Source organism: Sciurus carolinensis, chromosome 3 (assembly GCF_902686445.1).
Source record: "Sciurus carolinensis chromosome 3, mSciCar1.2, whole genome shotgun sequence".
Lineage (NCBI taxonomy): Eukaryota > Metazoa > Chordata > Mammalia > Rodentia > Sciuridae > Sciurus > Sciurus carolinensis.
The window spans coordinates 13,557,199-13,581,317 of record NC_062215.1 but is presented as its reverse complement, the minus strand read 5'-3'; the positions used below and the strand labels follow the sequence as shown (position 1 = coordinate 13,581,317).

The 24,119-nt window shown below is 41.2% G+C and overlaps 1 protein-coding gene across 3 annotated transcripts in view; it reads right to left on the bottom strand.

Moving 5' to 3' along the window:
* Pitpnc1 (phosphatidylinositol transfer protein cytoplasmic 1) overlaps positions 1-24,119 on the bottom strand; it is a 246,357-nt gene that overhangs the window by 130,843 nt on the left and 91,395 nt on the right. The window contains exon 1 of one of the 3 annotated variants that reach the window (XM_047544877.1): positions 23,205-23,437. The exons of the other annotated variants lie outside the window; for them this stretch is intronic. The gene's annotated coding sequence lies outside the window, so the exon portion shown is untranslated. Of the gene's footprint in view, positions 1-23,204; positions 23,438-24,119 lie in introns of those variants that run through there. 3 annotated transcript variants of the gene reach the window in all.

Sequence of the window (24,119 nt, the reverse complement as noted above, 5' to 3'; positions counted from 1 at the left end):
CAATTCTGAATATGGTAAGGGATTATGAACTGAGCACCAAAAATACCTTCAATCTCATCCTTGCCTGAAGAAGTACAGGACCCAAAGTCCTAGGTTCAACAGAATTCCAAGCTACAAATGAAGTTAATGCTTTTCCAACTGCTGGCCTTTGAAGTTCTGGCATGGCCCATCTCTCTTCTCCCCCACCCTAGAAAACCAATGGGTGTTATCTTCCTCCCAACCAACCCTTGTGTCCTCCCATCCTGTCTCCTTTCGCTTCCTCCATTAATCCCACATTCATTTCCAAACATTAGGATGTGACAAGTGTGAGCCACTGCTTTCTAGTAAACATGACCTTTTCGAGGAGGACTTACTCCCTGAGGATATAATTTGGGACAATGAGGCCCCAAGTCAGAAATCAGAATTTATATTCACTTAGACCTTTATAATCAATATGAATGAATGTCACATAACCTAACGGCAAAGAAACACCTGTGCCTCTGACTTAACATGAAATTATGTTATTTTTCCATCTGTGAAATGTGTCTGATTCTTGCCACTCTGTCTGGCTATGTGTCTAAAGGAAAAAGCAGAGGGTGATATAATTTGGCATTCTGGCAAGGTTCTCATATTACCCATATAATCCCTGTTGCATTTGTTGAAAACTTTCTTCTAGTTCTCTCCATCTCAATACATGAACCTCAAAGCACAGTGAAGCAATTGCTTCATGGTGTGCAAGGAATGCAACGAAGAGAACATTTGAAAGGTAGAATACACAGGGTTCAGATTCAGTGCCAACTTCACGCCAGGTGGTGTCAAAACTGTAATTACACACAGGGAAGAAGATGCAAAGGGCCCATGTTTTAATAACCTCATCTCGAAAAGCTAGAGGCTAGAGCAGTTTTCTGTAATCCCACAGCACAGCTAAAGTACCAGGACAAATGTTCTGCTTTAGTGGCTGGCAAACTACGTGCACTGGTGCCTGCTTTTAAATAAAGTTTTATTGGAACACAGTCATGCTCATTCAGTCTGTGGCTGCTTTCACACTCAGCAGCAGAGTAGAGAAGTTTTCACAGAGGATGTATGTATGGCTCACAAAGCTGTAACAATTTACTATCTGGCCCTTTACAGAAAAAGTTTGCTAAACCCTGTTCTATTCCATGGGTACTAGGTCCAGTCTGGACCAGACTCAGCTGTTCACCTGGTAGCTAACTGAAGTATAGTAGCTACTTGCTATATGTCACTAGTGAGCATCTGAAATGTGACCTGTGTAATGGAGGGACTTCATGTTAACTTTTCTTCAATTTTAATTTAAAGACAGATGCTTGACTCATTTATTTAAAAATCTTTATGTCTGAAACATCTTGGGTATGTGACTGTACTCTTTCAACAGGAAATTTTTTGAAATCTAAAGACGGTATCTCCATTGAAAATTTAGCATGTGACATGAGACTGCTATAAATGTGAAAAGCACTCTAGATTTTGAAGATTAAATACCAAAGGAAGAGTAGAAGAGACAAAATTAGCTTATTAATAATTTTACAGTGATTACATATTAAAATGGTAGCATTTTGGATATACCAGGCTAACTAGAATATATTCTTTTTGGGGGGGGGTGTTCTGGGGGTTGAAACCAGGAGCACTTTACCACCAAGTTACATTCCCAGTACTTTCTATTTATTATTTTGAGATATAGGGTCTCATTAAGTTGCTGAAGGTCTTGCTAAGTTGCCCAGACTGGCCTCAGCCTCCCAAGTCGATTACAGGTGTGCACCACCACGCCCAGTTACAGCATGTCCTTGACATTAACTTTACCTGTGTTTTTTTTGAAATGTTTTTAAAAGTGTGACTATTAAAAAGTTTAAAACTCCATACATAGCTGTTTATTTGCAACTCAAATTCCTACTGGGGGCTGAAGTTGTAGCTTAGTGGTGGAGTGCTTACCTTGCACATGTGAGACACTGGATTTGGTCCTCAGCACCACATAAAAATAAACAGAATAAAGATATTTTTAAAATATTTTTTAAAAATTTCTATTGGATGGTGCTGGCCTAGACCTTAATCTAGACCAGCTAGGATTTAATATGCCTCATCAAGACTCCACTCCGGAAGCTGGCTAGTCAGGAGTTAGAGCCAGGCCACAAGTTTCCAGCTTTTTCAAGCCAGCGAGGCGGTGATTAGGGATGTGCCTAGAGAAGCCCTCCCTTCCCTGCTATTTACTTGGGCCTCCAGAGAGGTGATAATTGTTCACAGTGTGCTACAGCAGAGAGCACTGGGGTTTTAGAAATGAAAACATGGAGCCAGTGTCCTGCCCCTGCCCTTGGCTTGGCTTTGTAACCTTAGAAAATTTACTTATCCAAACCACATTGTGTTAACATTAAAAATGGGACTAATAAAATACCCACAGGACATGGTGAGAATAAAGTGAGAAAATTCACAAATGCAACTGCTTCCTAAATTATCAAACTGTCTATAAACTGCCATCGCTATCATTCTTCCTATTTGGCACCGTATCTGGACTTGAAGATCTGTTCCATACACATCTCTCTTATGCTGTAGTTCCAAGAAGTGAAAGAAAGGGAGGCAACCGCCATCCGCCATGACTTATAATGCAGGAACCAAAGAAAACCTGAACTGAGCACTGTGGTGCATGTTTGTAGAACTAATTACTTGGGAGGCTGAGCTGGGAGATTTGCCTGAGCCCAGGAGTTTGGGACCAGCAAGGGCAACACAGTGAAACTCCATCCGAAAAAGAAATCAAAGGAAAACTATGACCATCTGCCCAAGACCATCTTTTCTTTCTGCAGAAGTTTTATTTGATGGTAGTGACATCAAACACTTTCAGAAACATTCTCAAGGGTGTTAGAACTTCACAGATATGAGACGCCTGGAGTTGTCAAATTCATAGAGATAGAAAGTTGAATGGTGTATAGTCAGGACCGGAAAAGCAGTGGACTAGGCAGTCCATATTTAATGGGTACAGAGTTTTGGTCTGTGCTGACTGATGTGTGGCAGCCAACGATCCTAGCAGAAGGGGGAAACACATTCTGATTCTTCTGACTTTAATGCCTGTCTACAAGGACATTTTCCTCATTGACCTTGACCTCCCCTTAGGTTGCTTCTCAGTCTTGGATTCACTCTGAGACTGCTACAGCAAGGGCAACTCCAATTCCTTTGGGGAAAGGGTGTGCTTTTTTACCTCCAGGAACTGATTTGGGCTCTGCCCAAGGTAAGGACATGATTAGCTAACCCCTCAGCTTCCAAGCTCTGTGATTAAACGTGCAGATTTCTCCGTGCAGACAGGGAAGTGGGGGGGAGGTGTAAAGTTCTTGGGTATTTCGTCAGATGTCACTCTGCCAGGTCAATAAACCACAAAAACCAATATCCGATCCCACAAAGAAATACAAACCTGCAGCTCATATTTCAGGATATCAGCACATCATCACATATTTCTTTTCTCCTGGATTTTTATAAGCAGCCCTCTGAGGTGTCTTGTTTACGTAATACCTGGGTCATTATGCCAGGGTGTAGGAATGAAAAAGCTGATAAAAGAATCTAAATAGGAGTTGGGTTATTGATATTGAATTTTTTTAAAAAATTCCCCCTTTGTGACAAACTAATAAAAACAACACTGTACAGTGATGCTTGACCTGTCCAAGGTTTCACTGAACTGAATAGAAATCAAGCAACTCACTTTAAGGGAAGGGCTCCAATATGCCTCATACAGGTACAAACACACCATTACCCCTTGATGGCTGCAAGACTGCAGATTATATGCTCAGTCCCCTAGGAGAAGCATCTACTCAAAAGCAGAGGAGAGTTACCTTGCGCTTTATAGCATGTTACAAATAAAAGCACACATTTATTCACATCTTCCAAAGCTGACTGCATTAGGGGGTGGTGGTCTTGCCTCAAGAATTCATTTGACTCAAACTGAAAAAACCAAAATGGTATCATGCAGCACTTACAGGGATTTTATAACATAAAATAGGCAGTAGGTGTGTGTCATGCTTTGTATTTATAAATGAGAAGCTGAACGAATTGGCCATTAGTGGGCAGCCTGAAGAATCATTAGGAGAACAAAGACAGGAACTTGTAGAACTCAACTCAAAGTCACTAGGGGAGTTGGCTCTAGGGGCAGGACATGGGATTTCTCCATACATTGGTCCTGAGACTGTCTTAAGGCTTGTGCATTCTGGATCATTGTTTCAACAAGCATGTCTTATACGCCAGGCCCCACAGACACTGGAAGAAGAGCTGTGAACAACAGACCTGGTGTCTGGCCAAGAAGAGGGTTTCGCCTGGAAGACAGAAGGCCGCCAGCTGCAGGAATCAGAGCTCTCTAACAATTTTGCCAGGAAAAGTGAAACTGAATGCAATTCAAGTAAATGGAGAGGTCTGGTGACCGGTCTGACCTCTGCAAGCAATCCAGACTCTGGCATTTACTGTGGAACATAAGTCCATAGCCAATACCAGACCCAAAAGCGGGAGAATGAAGACAAAAAACTTTGCTGGGACGCAGAACCTGCACCATCTACTTCCGACTTCTTTGTCAGTACCTTGGCCTCATGACAAGGTGTTCCCAGGACAGAGGTTCATCTATCAGAGTAGCAGGGTCTTTCCAGAATGAGAGAACTCCCTGTTTGGGTGCTGTTGACTTCATGTCAACCCTTCATGAAATCAATTATGAAAATGACCCAAAGTATCATGGGGAGCGAAAGTACAGGTTCAAAGGAGAAATCCACTGAGGAATGATAGTAGTCAGCTGCAGTGTCTTTGAGACCCTCCTGAGAGCAGAATGCAAAGCAGAGCACTTGCTGCTTTGAGTACAAGTGAGCAGTGGCCATCCTCAATGTTTTCAGAGTCATTCAAGTCACTTCAAGCCTAGCAAAACAAGATCTCAGGAGAATTTCAAACGGAAGGTCAACAAACTGCTTTGCTTGCTTTAGTGCTAGCTGGTACAGCAAGACATTTGGGGATAACTATCTAACAATGCTGGGAGAGAGGCAGAACCAAGTCATATCTATGGATGTAAGCTTGGAAGGTTCCAGCAGATTTCCTCACCCCACTTTGGGGGATGTGCAGGGGGTTCCACAGGTCTCTGCTTATAGCCAGAGAGTGTGTGGCTGGCTGTAGGGAAGCACTGTTCTTTTAAGGAAAGGCAGCCTAAGAGTCTCTTCCTTGTTAGAAAACAAACAGAAAAGCAGAATGAAGAGCAAACGATTGACAAGTCCTGCTCTCCAGAGACAGCTAACAAAGACAGGCAAAATAGAGTAAATTGGATATATTTCCAGGAATTGCTACATTTAAAAATCTGTCTTCTGAGCTTCTATTGGACTTTGGACTCATTCTAATGACCTGGAGAGATTCTATCAACGGTTAAGTTTGAGTGGTGGCCTGTCCTTCACTGCATCAACAGGGGGCAGTCACTCTGTCTCTGCATGTGCTCCTGAGGGAGGGTGTGAACAGGTCCCCTAGGCAACACCATGGTGAAATATATTTATCGTGGTTTCGAAGAGTTGGGAGGGAGAAAAAAAGCAGATGAACTGACCAACAGGAACTACTGTTTGTTTTTTTAATAGAACTCTTTTCTTCTTTCTTTGCAATGCAAATATGTATAACATGAAATTTACCTTTGGTTTTTTTTTTTTTTTTGGGGGGGGGAGGTGCTGGAGATTGAAACCAGGGGCTTGTACCACATGCTAAGCATGTACTCTACCTCTGAACTACATCCCCAGTCATTTTAACCTTTTTTTTTTTTTTTTTTAATGTACTAGGGATTGAGCCCAGGGGTGTTTAACCACTAAGTCATATCCCCAGCCCTTTTTATTTTTCATTTTGAGACAGGCTCTCACTAAGTTGCTTAGGGCCTCACGTGCTTGTTCTAAGTTGCTTGCTCCTGAGTCGCTGGGATTACAGCCATGTGCCACCACATTTAGCCATTTTAACCATTTTTGAGTATTCGATTTAGTGGCATTGGGTGCACTCACAAGGTTATAAAAGAATCTCACTGTCGATTCCTAGAACACTTAGATCAACTCGAACAGAAACCCTGTTAAACCATTAAACAACTCCCTATTTCTCCCACTCTCTAGTAGCCTGTTTCCTCTATCGGTTTGTCTATTTTAGAGACCTCATAAAGTAGAATCATACAATATGTGTTCTCTGGCATCTGGTGTATTTCACTGCGTAGCATGTTTTCAAATTTCAAGTTTCACAATGTTTATCTATGTTACATCATATGTCAGAATTTCACTCTTTTCTGAGGCTGAATGATATTCCATTGTATGGATAGACCACATGTGGTTATCCATTTATATGATTCTGCCTTTTGGCTTATGTGAATAATGATGCTAGGGGAATCAGCATACAAGAATCTGAGTTTCTGCTTCCAATTGTTTTGAACATAGACCTAGAAGTGGAATGGTTGGACCATTTGGTAATCCCACGTTTAATTTTTTTTCATGATACTGGGGATTGAACCCAGGGTCTCTCACTTACCAGGCAAATACTCTTACCACATAGTTACATCCCCAGTCCTTTAAAATGTTTACTTAACACAGGGTCCTGCTTAAGTTGCTGAGGGAACCTTGAACTTGCAATCCTCCTGCCTCAGCCTCCTGAGTGGTTAGGATTATAGGTGTGCACTATGGGCACTATATTTAGCTTTTTGAGGAACCACTAATCTGTTTCCCACAAGGGCACTGAGTTCTCTATAGCCTCACCAACACCCATTTCTCATTTTTTGGATAACGGCCATCCTAATGGATCAGTAGTGATCACAGGACATTTTAAGGTCAACTGTAGGTTTTCTCTGGGGTCTCCTATTCTTATAAAGCCCATTTGAGGCAAAGCTTGGGCATCAAATCTTCCAAATAAGTACCAAGACAGACCTGGGAGAGATTTCAACCCTAGTACTTATTTAAACCAGCAGGGCCAATCAGTAGACTCCTGATGAAACACCAATGAACTGAGATGGTTATTTTTCAAGGGGTTGGAGGGTGTTCCCTGGAAATGCTCTGGGTGCAAACTCAATGCATCAAATCCCTTTAAGGTCGAAAAGGCCCAAACACATTTGCAAACAGTTCAGACTCTCTTTGTAAGGGCACCACAAAGAGCAGTTGTGAATTATTACCATGAAGCCTGGGGGTGGTAGAGGTGGGCCTGACCTGAAAGGGCACTTCTATTTCTGTTACAGAAGCTGCTTTCAGTGTTATTTTGGTGGCCCAGCCAGTAGCACAGTAAATTAAAGAACTTCAATATAGAAAGCAGCAGAGTCCTACAGAACTCACTTATGAATCATGTGTATGTAACTTATACTCCAAGATTTGGGATAAAAAACCATACTTCTTTTTTTATCCCCTGCAGTGCTGGGGACAGAACCCAGGACCTGGCACAAACTATGGAAGCACTCTACCACCAAGCTACATCCCCAGCCCACAAAAATAATCTTGATAATTTGCATTTTTCATATGAATTAAGTCACTCTATTCTATTTTGGATAACAGCTACTCTTGAAAAAGACCTTAAACTTGCAGTAGACTATATGGATGTTGCTCAGACTTTCTCCCTCTCATTGGTTTTTAATACACACACAAAGCTATGCAACCATTTTCACTACCTAATTCCAGAACATTTTCATCAGACCAAATGAAGCCCTATACTCACGAAGGGTGACTCCCCTTTCTCCTTCCTCCCAGTCTCTGGCAACCACTAAGCTATTTCCTGTCTCTATGAATGTGCTTATAAGTGAAACATACAATAGATGGCCTTTTGTGACTGGTTTCTTTTCTTTTATTATTTATTTATTGGTTTGTTCATTTTTTTTGTAGTGCTGAGGATTGAACTAATGGTCTTATACATGCTACGTAAGCACTCTACCACTGAGCTACATCCCAGCCCTTATTTAAAATGTTTTCAAGGTTCGCCCATGTTGTCCAAAAATCAATGCTTCCTTTTTATCACCAAATAATATTCCCAAAATATGGATATGCCATATTTTGTTTATCCATTCACAGTTGATAGACATATGGGTTGTTAACACCTTTTGGTTATTATGGGTGAGCATTTGTGTATTGGTCTTTGTGGGGACATATGCTTTCATTTCTCTGGAAAGGAATGGCTGGATCGTAAGGTAACAATGTTTAACCTCTTGAAAAACTTAAACTTTTTTTTTTTTTTTTTTTTTTAAACAGAGTAGCTGTACCACTTTACCCACCTGCAATGTCTCATACCTACTTCAGGTTTTAAGTTACCTATATAAGTATAAAAGCCAAACAAGTGGCTTCAAAGGCCAACAGTAAGCTATGGGACAAGTCTGGCCTTGGTCACTCACATCATTATCTTAGGCTTGGGCAATCATCCATTGAACAAATAGCCCAGGCCATTCTCTGGCCTCAGGGCATCTTTACACTACTCTAGAGGAACCTCAAAGACATAAACTTCATGCTATGGACAAGCAGGCAATGTGCAGAGACAGCATAACAAAGTGTGCTAACCAGGCAGCAGACTGCAAGGAGATAGAGACAGAGTAGCACCAGCTACTGCTGTGGGGAAGGGGTATCACATAGATGGTGGGACTCGATCTCTGTACAGATAGGAAGTCATTCAACAAGAAGGAACTGGGAGATCACAGCCTGCAAGCGCATCCTGGAAATTTACTCACTAACAGCAAAAGTTTACTGCTTCACCTGGATCCCTGCAGATGCCTGACAGAAGTCATCATACAAGCTGCCACACAGAGCTGACTTCTCTAGGCTTAGCCTCGTTCTATAATTTTTTTTATTTTTTATTCTTGCTAGTTATACAGAACAGCAGAATGCATTTCAACTCATTCTACACAAATGGAGCACACCTTCTCATTTCTCTGGCTGTACTGATGCAATCACACCATTCATGCAATCATACATGTAATAATGACCATCTCATTCCACCGTCCTTTCCACCCTTAAAATTTTTACACTGTTCTTATTTAATCTTCACAATTATATAAGGTAGGTAGTGTTTTTATGCTTAGCTGGCAAATGAGGAAACTGATGCATAGAGAGGTTAGGTAACTTGCCCAAGGGTCACCAGCTAGTAAGTAGTAGTGCCGGGATGTGAACCCAAGCAGCCTGGCTCTAGGATCTGGTCAGGCATCAATTTCCCTGGCCACGTGCTTGACATCCAGAGAAAAGGTTTTTTATAATGCTGGGTGAGATTTTCCTGAGAAGTAAAGGGACCTTCTTCGCTCTGGCATGCTGCTGACAGTTTTAAGATGATGCCAGGAAGAGGGTATTTTTTTTTTTTTTTTTTAATGAGGTGGGAAAAGAGGGAAGAGGCCACAGGGGAAGTCGGTCACTAGAAGTAAGAGTCGAGGTCCTCGTTCCTGCTCCTGGAAAGTCATCCTCCCACATAAATTCCAACAGAGACATTAAAGGAAGCTTGCCCACCCATGGATGTCCTTGAGATTTGAAAATTAAAATTAAAATTAATGAGTCCACCTAATTTGGACTCACCAAATGTGTGGGTGGGACAGATTCCTGCAGCTGACAGCTGATGTGACAGTTATTGCATGAAAAAGAACAGCAGAACATCCTTGCCTTCGGGGGTTGAATGTTTCCAAATGTGATGCTAAACCCCAGCCTGAGACAATACACAGGACAAGAGCTGAATATAGATGCTCCGTGGGAGAAAAATCCCTTGGTTTATCCAGCCAACCTGATGTGCAGGAGAAAGAGGCAGAGGATCCCCATCATTTTATCCTTCTTCAAAGCCCACCCTATCAGGACAGCTGGCTCTGTTTCTGGCTCACACTTATCAGTTGGAAAATAGATTCCTAATGGCCTTTGGGGAGGCAGGAATCGCATGGTCAAAGTCTTCATTAAGCTATTTCAATTATCTGGATCTAAGTGTTTTGTGACCCACTGGAGAGATATATATACACATAAATACACATACATCGCCTTTTGCTCCCTCTACAAGAAGAAATGTGAAATCCAAGCTTGGCGTGTACACCCCTAATGATAGACCTTCAGGGCTGACCTTAAGGCAGCCCAAACTCCTCAGCGAGGAAAGCATGAATAGGTTCCAGAAATGAAGCATCACTTCGCCTCCCCTGGTTTGGGCTCTCTTCAGCAAGCCCTCTTCCCCATTCCCAGAGGAAGACATTTCCAGAATTGCTGACAGCCCCTGGAGGAGTAAGGCCTTTCCTGCTTTCTCCTCCTGGGCAGATGGTATTTGCATACTGACATATTGTAAATCTAGTCACCCAGGTAACAGGGCTCCGGTTAGCAACAGCGGAATGAAGGTCAGCCCAGTTCCTTCTAAAATTAGAAGTCAGACAAATCTGATTTTTAACTGTTCAAGGTAGGATGCCCAGTTAGATGGCAAATTCAATTCTGAAAATGAGTTTCCAGACAGGAGACTCAGCACTAGTTAATAAAAGCATGTTGGGGCATTTCGACATGATCGCTACATGGGTTTACATGACATGCTGAAGTTGTCAATCCATGGCTTTGCTGTTTCTGTAAATAATTCCACTATGGCTCCAGGCTCTGTTAGTAAAGTCATCCTTGGCCCCGGCACCTGCCTTGATTTTCACAGTCAATCAATTTCTAGGATCTGCTAATTCTACCTCAAGCATTTAAAGCATTCCACATGGCTTCCCCCAACTCAGCCCTGGTCCCTCCTCAAAAGATTTCTCCATCAGAGTCAAACTGATCAGCACCAACAGCCCCATCTCTTCCAGCTTTCTTTTGTCTTGGCCCATGTAGATCCCCCTCATGCCTGAAATTTCCTACCTTCTGTTCTTTCCCTGACCATGGAGGGGTGTCTTGGGTGGGCTTCAGGGGTACCTGAACTGTGCACCATCCTCCTCAACCACACATTTTCTAAAAGGTCCATGACCCCCCAAAAGGTAAAGAGCCTTCAACTATCTACTAATAAATGGTCTCTACCCAGAATGAGTGTAAGTGCAAGGAATGACAGTTCTATAGGAGGTTAAAGAGCTCCATCGTCAAGTAAGTGTGGAATGATTGAGCTCATCCCCCCTGCTAAATAACAAGCCCCTTCAGGATGTGAGCAACATTTCGAACTAACTTTCTTGTTAATTTTTTTTTGGTGGGGGTGGTATTTCTATAGCATCTAGAAAACAACTATTCTTACAGTAAAGGAGTTGGCAGGATTCTTAAAAATCAAATGCATTAGAAAATTGTTATTAAATACCAATTATGTCTCAGGCACCACAAATACGAGAACGATGGAGTACAGTCCTTTGAATCAAGAAGCTCAGATTCTAGTAACAGAAATAGACAAATAAAAAACAAATGATACTAAAATAATATAAAGACTCTAAAAGGAAGTGCAAAGTGCCTGAGAACACGGGATGGAGCACTGAACTCTGCTATGTTTAGAATCCAGGAAAGTCAGTGCCATCATGTTGAGATTTGATGGTGGGACCAGATACCAAGGCCTGAGCACCTCAACTGGCCACAAGGAACCATGCTGTTGGGGGGAAGTGGTCAAAAGACCACCCTAGTGAAGGCAGTGCTCACACTAGTGGAGCTTTGGCTGCAAACCCCAAGGTGGATGCAGAGCTCTGAAGAGGGGCTTCTGCTACCAAAACTGACAGGCCCAGTTGCCCAGGGAAAGCTGACTGAGGTCTCAGAGCCAGGCAAGAAGCATGCTTCCCTGTCTCCAAGTCCACGGTCAAAGTCTGATCCTCTAGGTTTTTGGATGGGGAGTCCAAGAAAAGAACACACCAGGGAGAATACTGGAAACATTTCTCTCCTAAGAATTACCAGCCCAGATGGTTTCATTCCTGGGTAGGTCAGCTCCAAGGCAGCAGAATTCCAGGACTCATCTCAATTTTTGTGTGAAAACCTGGAGATTCTAAGAAGCAACATGCCAATAATGATGCCCCTAGACACAAGTCCAATAAATATCCCTCTTCTTCACCCATTCAGAAAAGTTCTCTTGCTCTTTGGGGGTTGAATTTCTCAACCCAAGCTGCACAGAGGAGAGCTTTTTTTTTAAAAAAAAAAAACAAATAAACCCACCTAACACCCAAACATTACTTCATGCTAACTGAATCCTACCTCTGAGGTGAGGCCCAGGCAACAGTATATTCTAACCCATTATATCCCACCATTCTATAGGACATCTATGAAATTTGATACAACATCTATAAAATTGTTCAATTTAAATTTTTATTTGTGTCCTATGTGTATAAGATGGGTTCCTCCCCAGGCTAAGGTCCAGAACCCTTGGGATAAAGGAAGTAGAGAGGGCCCTGGAGGCAGAAGGGAGTGATTTATTCAAGGTGTCTCCGCTGGCTCCAGGGATTTGTCAGGTCAGGCCAATGAATGAAGTCAATGGCTAAAATTAACATACACACTTTCTTAGTCAATTAAATACATGGAGATATCTTTTACTTATCCAAATAAATATGGTCCTTTTACTTTATTTTTTGTCTTAGTTTCCCACTTTTAGTAGTGACATGGATACCAAGAAGTATAAGCCTAGCATAAACAATCAACAGGGCAAGTATGTCTCTGGGTTAAAAGTGGGGTCCAGATGAACATGACTGGGAGGAGAGTGGGGAGCAAGCAAGCCTGGAGAGCCCCTTTCAGAGCACGTAGCAGCAAACCAGTTCTATAGGACAACTGCCTATTTATTGTTTCTCCAGAAAAGCCAGACATCTAGATTTTTATGTTTAATGACTCAGTTTCTAAATATCAGCTCAAATAGAAAAAGGAGAAAGAGGAGGAGGAGGAGGAAGGGAAGGAGAAGAAGAATAAGAAACATACATAAAGTACCATGATACTCTGTAAACATGAGAAATCTGTGAGCTGCCCTTAGCCAGGCAGTTTGCAACCTACAATTACATATAAGTCAGTAATAATAGAGTGAACCAAAGTGTACTCTCAGAATAACACTGAAAAGTGATATATTCAAAGCCAGGTCACATCATTAATGCTCATGCACCATACGATCATGGGAACAGAGAAGATAAAAGAACACAGCTCCAGTTCCAGGTATTTGACTTGCCCCGTACCCTTGGCCATCTCAATACTGCTGTTACTCTGAAAGCAATATTGATACTGCTCAGAAAGTACCGTCTCAGGGTTGATAATGCACAGAAGGCAGAGGATGGAAAAGAACTTGTTATAGCTATAACAACAATAGCATTTCCTGAACATTTGTACCATGAGAGGCCTGACCCAAGTACTTCCTATAAAAATCATTCCATTTAATTCTGAAGACAACACTATGGGATAGGTAAAATTACCACCTCAGTGTTCAAGCAAGGAAACTGAGGACTAGAGAAATCAAAGGTCACAGTCTGTGGAGCAGCTAGGAGTAAACCTGGGTCCTTCCTAGCACAAATCCTGAGCTGGATGTCACTGCCCAGCCTTGAGGCAGGGTACAGTGATCTGCACAGAGTTCTGGAGACAGGAAATGGATTTTCCCTCCTGGCAGGCAAAAGCAATGAGGAATTCAAGTGCATCAGCAATAGCGGCCCAGTCAGGAACTTACATACATATACAAATGACCAATAAAAATTAGAAAGTCCAACCTCAAGTAATCAGTATCTCCCTGGAGCCATTCAAGAGAAGGACATATAAAAAACTGTTTTTCCTTTTAATTTAAACTACAAAATTTTTACCAGTTAGAGTCATTAAGATTAAGAAAGATAGCTAGTGTCAGAGTGACACAAAGAGAACCAACATACTGGTAGGATTGCAAAACTGTTAAAACATTTAGGGAAGATGACTTGGCAAGGTCTATGAAAATGTAAGATGTTTGTGGGCTGGATAAATAGCTCAGTGGTACAGCACTTGCCCAGCAAGCCTGAGACCCTGGGATCAATTCCCAGGACTGAAAATAAGATGCTCATACCATTTGCCCTAGCTTCTCTACCTAGGAATTTATCCTAAAGAAACCCTTTTGCAATTATGCAAAGATCTATCTGCTTAAGATTATTCATGGCTACATTATAGGCAATAGCCAAAAGTTGGAAAGAGTCCAGTAGTCCATCAAGGGGAACATTTAGATAAATCATGGTACATCCAAATAATGAAATACAATATAGCCATTAAATCATGAAATAGGGGGCTGGGGTTGTGGCTCAGTGGTAGAGCGCCTGCCTGGCACGTGTGAGGCACTGGGTTTGATCCTCAACACCACATAAAAATAAATAAAATAAAATAAAATAAAATAAAGGTACTGTGCTCACTTACAATGAAAAAAATATTTTTTAAAAAATCATAAAATAGGTGTCTAGTTGCCAAAATGCAAAGATGCCCCAGATGTATAGTTAAATTGGGGGGAAAAAAGGCAAGTTGCGAGACAGTAGGTAGAGCAGGAGTTTTGTTAAAATGCAACACTTGTACTCATATATGAGTAGAGAAAGAAAAATTTAAAAAAAAAAATAGAGTCCATCATTAATGGTGATCACCTAACAGAAGATTATGGGAAATGTGTTTCTATAAGGTTTGAAGTTTTTGATAGTTTTGTTTTTGTGGTTCTTGGGGGATGTTATTTTCCATATCCTTCAGTACTGGTAAATTGAACCCAAGGTCTCATGCATGCTAGGCAAGCACTCCACCACTGAGCTACACTCCCAGCCCATGTTTAAAGTTTTTATAAGGAGTTTATAATTTTTTATGCATAAGAAATAAGTCAGCAAGGAAAGTGAGCCCTTACTGAAATTTCAGGGAAGAGGACAGATAGAATGAGAAAAAAAACAGGAGTCTTCATTGACATGGGTGGTCCAAGGTTGTACATTGCACAAGGGCACCTTCTCAGGCTGTACAGGATTTGGGGCGTTAGACTGGCTCCTGCTTCAGAAGCCACACTGCCATTTCACTCACCTTATTCCCTGCACTTAGCCTGGAGTTTCAACATTCATAGATCTGGGATAGTGACAGAAAGTTAACCAAGAATCTGAGAGCAGAACTTCCCATCTTTCCCAAATAATTTACAATCCTCTGCAAAAAGAGAACAGATAGTATGTTTAGACTTGGCAAAGTTAATCAATCTCCAGTCTGGGGGAATGATATTCTAGAAGTTCCATTCCATGCTATAGTGTTTTAAAGTCCCAAGTCCACTCTCCCATAGAAACAACATCATGAGGTTGTTCCAGAGAAGACTAACTGACCAACCACTGTTTCCAATAATGCTTCCACAGGGCCCTCTGGGTCCTTCGAGTGAGTGCCTTTCACCTAGCAATGCTCAGTATTCTCAGTGTCCCTGGGTGTGCACCCCACTCCCGCCATGTTCAGTTTCCTCAAAGTCCTGTTTGTGAGGGGATGTTGGCTCATTCTTGTTCCTTCTGCACTGGGGCCTGCAGGTGAGCACCCCTTGCCCAGCAGTGCTCAGTCTCCTCTGGGTCCTGCGGGTGAGCGCCCCTGGTCCACCACTGCTCTGGATTCTCTGAGGCCTGTGGGTGAGCGTCCTTCACCCACCAGTCCTCAGTGTCTCTGGGTCTGGTGCTTGAGCTCCCCTCACCCTCCAGGGCTTAGTGTTCTCTGAGCCTGATGTCACCTGGCTCCTTTAATGACCTGAGTGGGTGAGTGCCTTTTCCTTCAAGGCAAGGACACCTTCTTGGGCCTTAGAAGACTGAGTTCCAGAAGGGGCAGAGCAGGTTTCCTCTTCCTTGCCCCAACACATGCAGGAATGCTCCCAAAGTGGGTCCCTTCGGTAGGATGTGAACATATCACACTTTCCAATCTTTTTTTTTTTTTTTTTTTTTTTTTTTGTATTTTGACCAGAGTTCCATGGTCAAACAAGTATGGGAGAAATTGGGAACTGGGGTCCAACCAAGGTGAACAGGTTTTCATTATAATGAAAATGATAATAATAAAAAATAATTTAGTATAATCATGAGGGAGTACGGGGATTAAACTCCAAGGCCTCCAAGGCACTTAACCCCAGGCACATCCCCAGTCCTTTTTATTCATTTTCAAATTTTGGGACAGGATCTTGCTTAGAACCTCATTAAGTTGTTGAGGCTGGCTTTGAACTTGTGATCCTACTGCCTCAGCCTTCATTCATTGAGCAACCATCACTAGAACTAAAATTCTATGCTTTGTAAATGTTCTTTCCCAGTTCCCCCTCTCCAAGCAGCCACATTTGCCTACTTTTAGGTACTTTGTATAAAGAGAACCACACAGTACTTGCATGTGTCTTTTGTGAGGACGTTCAAGTTTCTGGTTTGTGTAACTGATAGGGTGGGAAAATAAAGACTATCAAGGACAAGGTATAGAAAGAGAAACAGGTTTGGAAAGAAAGATAGAAATTTCTGTGAGGCTGAGAAGTCACAGGACAACTGGATGAAGGTGACCTGAACATCATTCACATACTTGAGTTTGAAACCCTGGAAGGAAGGAGATCTGGGCTGGAGCTCTGGACTGAAAACACAGCCTGCAGATGGTGGAGGAAGCTGTGGCCTGACCAGAATGGGAACAGGAGTCCCCTCTACGGAGGGGTGGAGGCACAAAGAAAAACCCAGAAGGCAACCGAGAAGGACCAACCAAAGAAAGAAGAAACCAGGAGTGGCGTCCCTCCTGTTTTTCTGTCTCTCATCTCCAGGATCCAACTTCTTCCTTATTACTCCTTCGAGAATCACCCATCTAAAACACAAATCTACCATTCCTAGGATTCTCTCACCTCAAATCTAAACCTTTCGTAACTTCCTCCAGTGTACGCGCAAAATCAGACTCCTCCCTGAATTCCCCACTCTTCCCCCAGCGCCCATGTACCACCTGCCCAGGCCCTGTATCTCAGTCCAGCCTCCCAGTCCATTTACTGGGTTCCTGCTCTGTTCTGCACATTTTCCCAGTGTGACTCTCCTTTCAGTGTGTCCGCCCTTCTTTTTGCCTGTTATCCCTTAACATTCCATTCTCCCTTTAAGGTCTGGCTTTGAGCCCACTTTTCCAAGAGGTTAAAATAGATCCATGAAATGGGGATTAATGTGCCCATTCCCTAATCCTAAAGAGCAGGGTTCTGTCCCTAAAAAACCACTATCGCCCTTATACTATCATCAGATCATAAAATCAACTTGTTTTCATTACAGAAAAATTAAAATATGGTAAAGTTTTTTTTAACTAATCCAGAAATAAACAATTTTAACATTTAGGAACATATTCTTTCTAGTTTTGAATTCTATTTTTGAATTTTTTAGATGAAATGGAAATTACACTGAATATATCACTTTGTAATGTGCTTTTTCTAACTGAATATATTATCAGCATTTTCCATATCCTTAAATATTCTTCAAAAATTTTCAATGATTTTGTAAAACATCTCTTAATGTGGATGTGATTTAATCAATTCCCAATTCTTGAATGAAAACTTAAAAATATTTTTTATCACCAGTATATTGCACATGATAAATATTCAGATGTTTGTTGAACTGAATTTTTGTCGGTATGAGAAAATAATGGTAGGTGTTGGTTCTGAATTTACCATTCACATAGTAAATAAATTATTTCAATGGGAAAAATAATTTATTTTCAGTTAGTGATATATATATATATATATATATATATATATATGCAGAATTTATAAATTTTGTCAATTAAATCTGAAGTACTAATGCTTCCCCTAGGCTATGAGAGCCACGTCTTCTAAAATTCATGACTGGGGCAATACTATGGTTTGAATATAGACTGTCCCCCAAAAGATCTTGTGTCTCAGTCATGTCCTAAGTTGGGGCTTTCAGGAAATGAGTGATTCCTGAGGGCTCTTACCTCATTGGTGGACTAATCCATTTGCTGGATTAATAAACTGCATGGATTACTAGGAGGTGGGGCCTCACTAGAGGAAGCAGGTGGGGGAGGGGGGAAGGCCAGAGGATTTATCTTGTCCTCCCTTCCTCTCCTTCCTGGTTGCCAGGAGCTGGGCAGCTTTCCTCCAACAGACTGTCCCACCATGATGTTCTGTTGCACCTCAGGCCCACAGCAAAGGAGGCAGTCCACTGTAAACTGCAACCTCTGAAACCAAATAAATCTTTTTTTCCTCTGCATCAGTTATTTTGGTCACAGGAAAAAAAAAATCAGACTAGAACAGGCAAACATTTGAACAAACAAACAAAAAAAAAAAAAAAGGAAAAAAGAAAAATCTAAACTAAAAACAATATCTTAAATTCACAGGGAGATTGTACACCAAAAAAAAAAAAAAAAAAAAATTAGTGTCACCTAATCTCAAAAGGTATATATAAAATCTTACTTCACTTTTTCTTGCTTGTCCTTTTCTTCCACATTTTCATTTCACATTAAATACACTAAAAACTTTTCAGATGGTATAAAACAGGCATAAACATGATTTATGTGCTTACCTAAAATAAACTGACCTTTCTGAATCACTAATTAATATCTACCTGGGACACGCTTTCATCTCTCAACCATGATGATTTGAGAGAAGAAGGACAGAAAAGGAAAGGGCCTGAAGAGGGCTAGATTTGCTGGTACTCCTGAAAACAAGAAAGGGACTTCAAGGCTGCAGAATGACAGAGTCAATAACGGGACAAAGACTACTTCTTACAAAGCATGCTGGCAAGCTCCAGGGCAATTTAGGTAAAGAGGAAGAAGTGAGTGTTGCCACCCATAACTCAAAAGAAATGTCATCTGAAGAATTCTGAGAAGAAAAGAGAGTTACTATGAAATTTTGCACATGGTCAAACTATTTTTTGCATGCAATGCAAGAACTGGAAAGCATGCCACTAGTCAGGTGTTCTCAAAAACAACTACAGACTGAAGATCTGCTCTAGATATCTGAGTATCAAAACAAAGAGCTTGAGATATGGAAAACCAAGGTAGGGAAGACTACAGTATGCATTGGCTCCAGCAAAAGAGCTCATGTCCAAATAATCATGGTAAATATGATGTAATACTGACTGAGCATCAAAATTTAAGCAAAATAAATGATGCAAAAGGAGTACTAATAGCATTCAGAGTTGCACACATTATCATAGAAGGTAAGGAGGCCAAAGAGCATAAAGGGGGAAAGGGAAGGTATCATTCCAAGTACTAATGACCTTGACCTTGATAATCAGAAAAGGCAAAGGCTGAGAATGCTTTCCCAGTACCTAAAGGTGACAGCAAGAATTTAAAATAGTATGTGAATTGTCACAGAACTAGAGAAGACACAGTGCACAAAGCAAACCACAGAAGTTGAAGGAAAAGTAAAGAAATTAAAAAATAAAGTAAAATGGCAGAAGTAAGATCATAGTCTAAGTTATAATAATGGAAAAAAATGAATTGTACTTTTCATATTTAAAGTACATATTTCATACTGGGTTGGAAAAAATTTAAATGTAGTGACATTTTGCTTGTGAAAGACACAACCATAACAAAATGACTTACAAATGGTCACAGTCAGAGGATGATCAAAGTCTTAGCAAACAAGAACAAACGAAAACTGCTGTCAGTTCACAATAACAAGCTATTCTTTCTTTATATGTGTTCTTGAAACATTAATAAAAATAGTCCATAATAAAAGCCTAACTAAATTCCATGAAGAAATTATAGAATTCATTGTCACCTCCTTACTGATAAAAAACTCATTAGGTGCATCAGAAGTCTAAATCCAAACCCCAACACTGGGAAATTTAAAAGAACTTTCTGTACAAACTTTTGGTCACAGTGGAAATAAAAACTACAGTCACAAACAATTTTTAAAAAGAAAGTAACAACAAAAGACAGGATACATATTAAGTCTTCCATGATATAAGCCAAACTGTAATCAGAAACAAAACTCTCACTGTTATATAATTCTTAGGCACAAAACAACTCCAAATGAATGCCACTTAAATATTATATCTCCATATAGACCCAAACACTTCAGGAGAAGGAAAGCATGTTCTCCAAAATATTAAAGAGTAGTTATCTTTGGGTTATAAAATTTCTATTTTCTTTTGAAGTTTCCAAATTGTCTCCATGAACATGTAGTACTTTTATAATCACAGTAGATTAAACAAAGCACAACAAAACATAATTTACAGTCATAAGAGGTTAGAAGGAAAAAAAAAACAAAACAAAATATCATCTTGCCAAAATGATAGAGGCAATTAAAATTCTCTCCTCTGCTTCGACTTGCAGACTCTAGTCTAGTGATGGTTATTACAAGCCTGTTGTCACTGAGTCTCCGCACTGTTCTGTCTTTCTGGCCTTATGCCAGAAGATCAGCCATGGTTTGCACTGGCTATCAACATATAAGCATCATTGTCTCCCTTTCTAGGGGGGAGGAAAAAAAAAAAAAAATCAAGCTTTGAAACAGGCGGGAAACCACAGATCACTACTATGGCACTGCTATAATGTTTTAATCTTAATGTTAACTTCATATAATAGTATTTATGTTACAGAACTAATGGGGAAAATCAAAAGGACTAAAGAGACTTTCCCTTTTTGCTGTTGTATGCTGTTTTGCTTTTTATTTAAAAAATAAACAAATAGGTAGGCAATAACATAAATGGCACTTCAAATATCACAAAGTAACCCTAGACACTAATTCCAATTCAAATGAAAACAAAAATAAAAACAAAATAGTGTCAATAACAGAATTAACTAGCTGGGACTATTTAGTTAACTAGCTTCATTCCTAAATGAAGCCCAGTTGTAATCTGCTTGCTTTGCATGAATAAGGCCTTGGGTACAATTCCCAGCACTGGGAAAAAAAAAAAAACAAAAAACATGCTGTAACAGAGGATATTTCCTTAATACAAAAGAAAACAGTAAAGGTAGAAGAGAGAGGAACAAAAAAAATAGGAGACATTAGAAAGCAAGAAGTAAAATGGCAGTTGTAAATCCAACCATAAAATAATAAAATTAAATTTAACAAAATGAAATCTAACTAATGAGTTGATTAAGCAATCCAATTAGAAAGCTGAGATTATTATTCAACTTTAAAAGCAAGATACAACTGGGCATGGTGGTGCATCCCTGTAATTCCAGTCACTCAGGAAGCTGAGGTAGGAGGATCACAAGTTTGAGACCAGCCTGGGCAACTTAGTGAGATCCCAAGCAACTTAGCAAGATCCTGTCTCAAAATAAAAAGGATTGGGTGTGTAATTCAGGGGTAAGGACCCCAAGTTCCCTCCCCAGTACAAAAATTAAAGCAAACAAAATAACAGGATCCAACAATATACTGTCTACAGGATACAATTTAGATTCTAAGTTATAAACAGGTTTGACATAAAAGGGTGGAAAAAATATCAGGCAAACAGTAAACATGGGAAAACTGGTTTAGCTATATTAATATCAGAGGAAGTAGATTTTAAAAGCAAAAAGTGTTGCAAGAGTTACAGAGGGCACTTCATAATGAAAGGGTCATTGTTTAGAAGAAACAATTATAAACATGTATGCATCCAACAGAGCCCTGAAATACATAAAGCAAAAACTGATAGAATTAATGGTAGAAATACACAATTAAATTATAAAAATAGTTGCAGATTTCCTTATCCCACTTTCAATAAAGGGATAGAACAACTAGGCAGAGGAGGCTGGAGTAACATTATAAACCACGTAGACCTAACACATTTATAGAACATGCCATTCAACACAGCAGAATCATAAACTCTTCTCAGTGTACTTGAAAGTTTTTAGAATACACTATATCCTAGACCACAAAACAAATCTCAATAAACTGAAAAGAACTGAATTCATATAAAACACATTACTCAACAACAATGGAATGAACTTAGAAATTTTAGAAAGTCAGATTATAGCCATACTACACTGAATGTGCCCAGTCTAGTCTGATCTCAGAAGCTAAGCAGGGTCAGGTTTGGTCTTTGAAGGGAAAAATTGGGGAAATTCATAAATACATTGAAATTAACACACTCAAACAGCCAATGAGTCAAAGAAAAAAAATCACAAGGAAAAGTGGAAAATACTTTGAGATGAATAAAAAGAAAGACACACATCCTAAAACATGGGGTGCAGGGAAAGCAGTGCCTTACTACAGAGACACGTACAGTGGTAAATACATGTATTAAAAAAAAGATCTCAAAACAACAACCTCATCTTCCACCAGAAGACACTAGAAAATGAAAAACTAAATCCAAAGCAAGCTGGAAAAAAGGAAATAATGTAGAGTGGAAATTAATGAACTAGAGAATAGAAAATCAATAAGACCAAAAGTTGGTTCTTTGAAATGATCAACAAAATGGACAAAACTTTAGCAAGACTGACCAAGCAAAGAGAAAACTCAAATTAGAAATATCATAAGAAAGGGGCTGGGGAGGTAGCTCAGTTGGTAGAGTGCTTGCCTTGTAAGCACAAGGCCCTGGGTTCCATCCCCAGCACCCAAAAAAAAAAAAAGAAAAAAGAAATATCATAAGAATTGCTATGTTAAACCGTTTCCCAGGACTTCCCTTTGCCTCAGGAAGGAATGGATTCCAGAAAGACTTTCACTATTTCCACATAGATTTTCAGCAGCAAGTGAAAAACTTCACTACGTTGCCCAGGTGACTGCCTGCTCCTGGAGGAGCAGAGCCTTGGTGGTCTCTGCACCTTTTCAGTTGCTTTAGATAAGAGCTGTTCCTACAGCTACCTGAGTGAACAGGATGATGAGAATAACAATATAGGTATTATACTGTTGTCAGGGTATTTTGTTTTGTTTTGTTTTTGTTTTTTACAGCACTTGGGAACTGAACCTGGGGCACTTTACCACATCCCCAGCACTTTTTGTTTTTTATTTTGAGACAGGGTCTCACTAAGTTGCTTAGGGCCTCACTAAGTTGCTGAAGCGGGCCTCAAACTTGCAATCCTCCTGCCTCAGCCTCCACAGTCACTGGAATTACAGGCATGTGCTGTCATGTTTTTTTACTTGCTCTAGATTCAAGGCAGAAACAAAACGAAAACATCTTATGTTCAATAGTGTGATAAAGTGGTTGCTTTGGGGGAAGGATGTTCCACAGGTTGCTGGAAGCTTGGAGAAAAAAGCTGGGGCTACAAAAAAGTTAACCAAAAGTGCGGTGCTGGGTGGACAACGCAGCCCACTTTTCCCTTCAGGACAGACCAGGCACCTGGACTCCACCACCAGTTCAGGGAGCCAGAGCAGGTCCCCTTTGCTACACTTGGGCAGACTTGTTTGTGAGACAAATGGTTCCAAGGTGTGTCCCAGTTCTTACCACTTTCCCCCAGCTCCACCCGAGGGAAGTCCGGGGCCATCCTCCTTGGGGCTTCCCTGTCCCCTGCACCCACCTGCGTGTCCCGTAGATTGTGTTCTCAGCAACTCACCTCCACTGGCTTGTCTCCATCCTACAGCTGCCCAGGTCTACGCCCACTTCCCTCTGGGCCCTGGAAGGCCTTCCAAGGCGGAGTGGCCAAATCCACTGGGTTCCCTTCTCCTCACTGTAAATCTGACTTTGGTGCTTCCAACACGAATCTCCTCAGCTGCTCTTGGAATAAAGCCCTCGTGCTCGGCATGGAGGCCCCCTGTGCTGGGGCACCAGCCTTCTCCTCCAGCTCTGGAACGTGGCCTCCTCTCCTTTAGGGATTTGTGCCTCAGACAGACCAACAGCCTTTAGCCTCAGAGCTCGGGCACTTCCGGTTCGCTCAACCTCCCCCTTCTCTTTACCCAAGCACTTCCGGTTCTCTCAGTGCCCCTACTTTGCCCAGGCACTTCCGGTCCTCTCAGTTCCCCCACATTGCCCAGGCACTTCCGGTTCTCTCAGTTCCCCCATTTTGCCCAGACACTTCTGGTTCTCCCCGGTTCTCTCAGCCCGCTTCTTTTGCCCAGGCACTTCCAGGTCTCAGCCCTCTTCTCTTTGCCAAGCACTTCTGCTCTCAGCCCCTTTTCCTTTGCTTAACTGCCCCATGGTACTCACCTTCCTCAAACTTCCCAGTCGGCCTGCCCGGAGTCCAACACTAGACCAAGAAGACTCGGAGCCAGGTCCTCTCACTAGCGCAGGGTTGTTTCCTTGATGAGAAGAGGCCAAGATGAGGCCAGGAAGCCGCGCTCCAACACCACAGCAGACACGGCTTTCTGACTGGCCCGGAGGCTGCTGTCCATCGATGAGACTGAGGCTTTCAGGCTTTTCTGCTTTTGTACTTGGGCCAGCCTCTTCCTCCAATCTTCACTATCCTGAATCCCCAACTTCTCTTTAAGCAGCTTGTATGGTTACTCTCCCAAATACTTCCACATATCTAAAC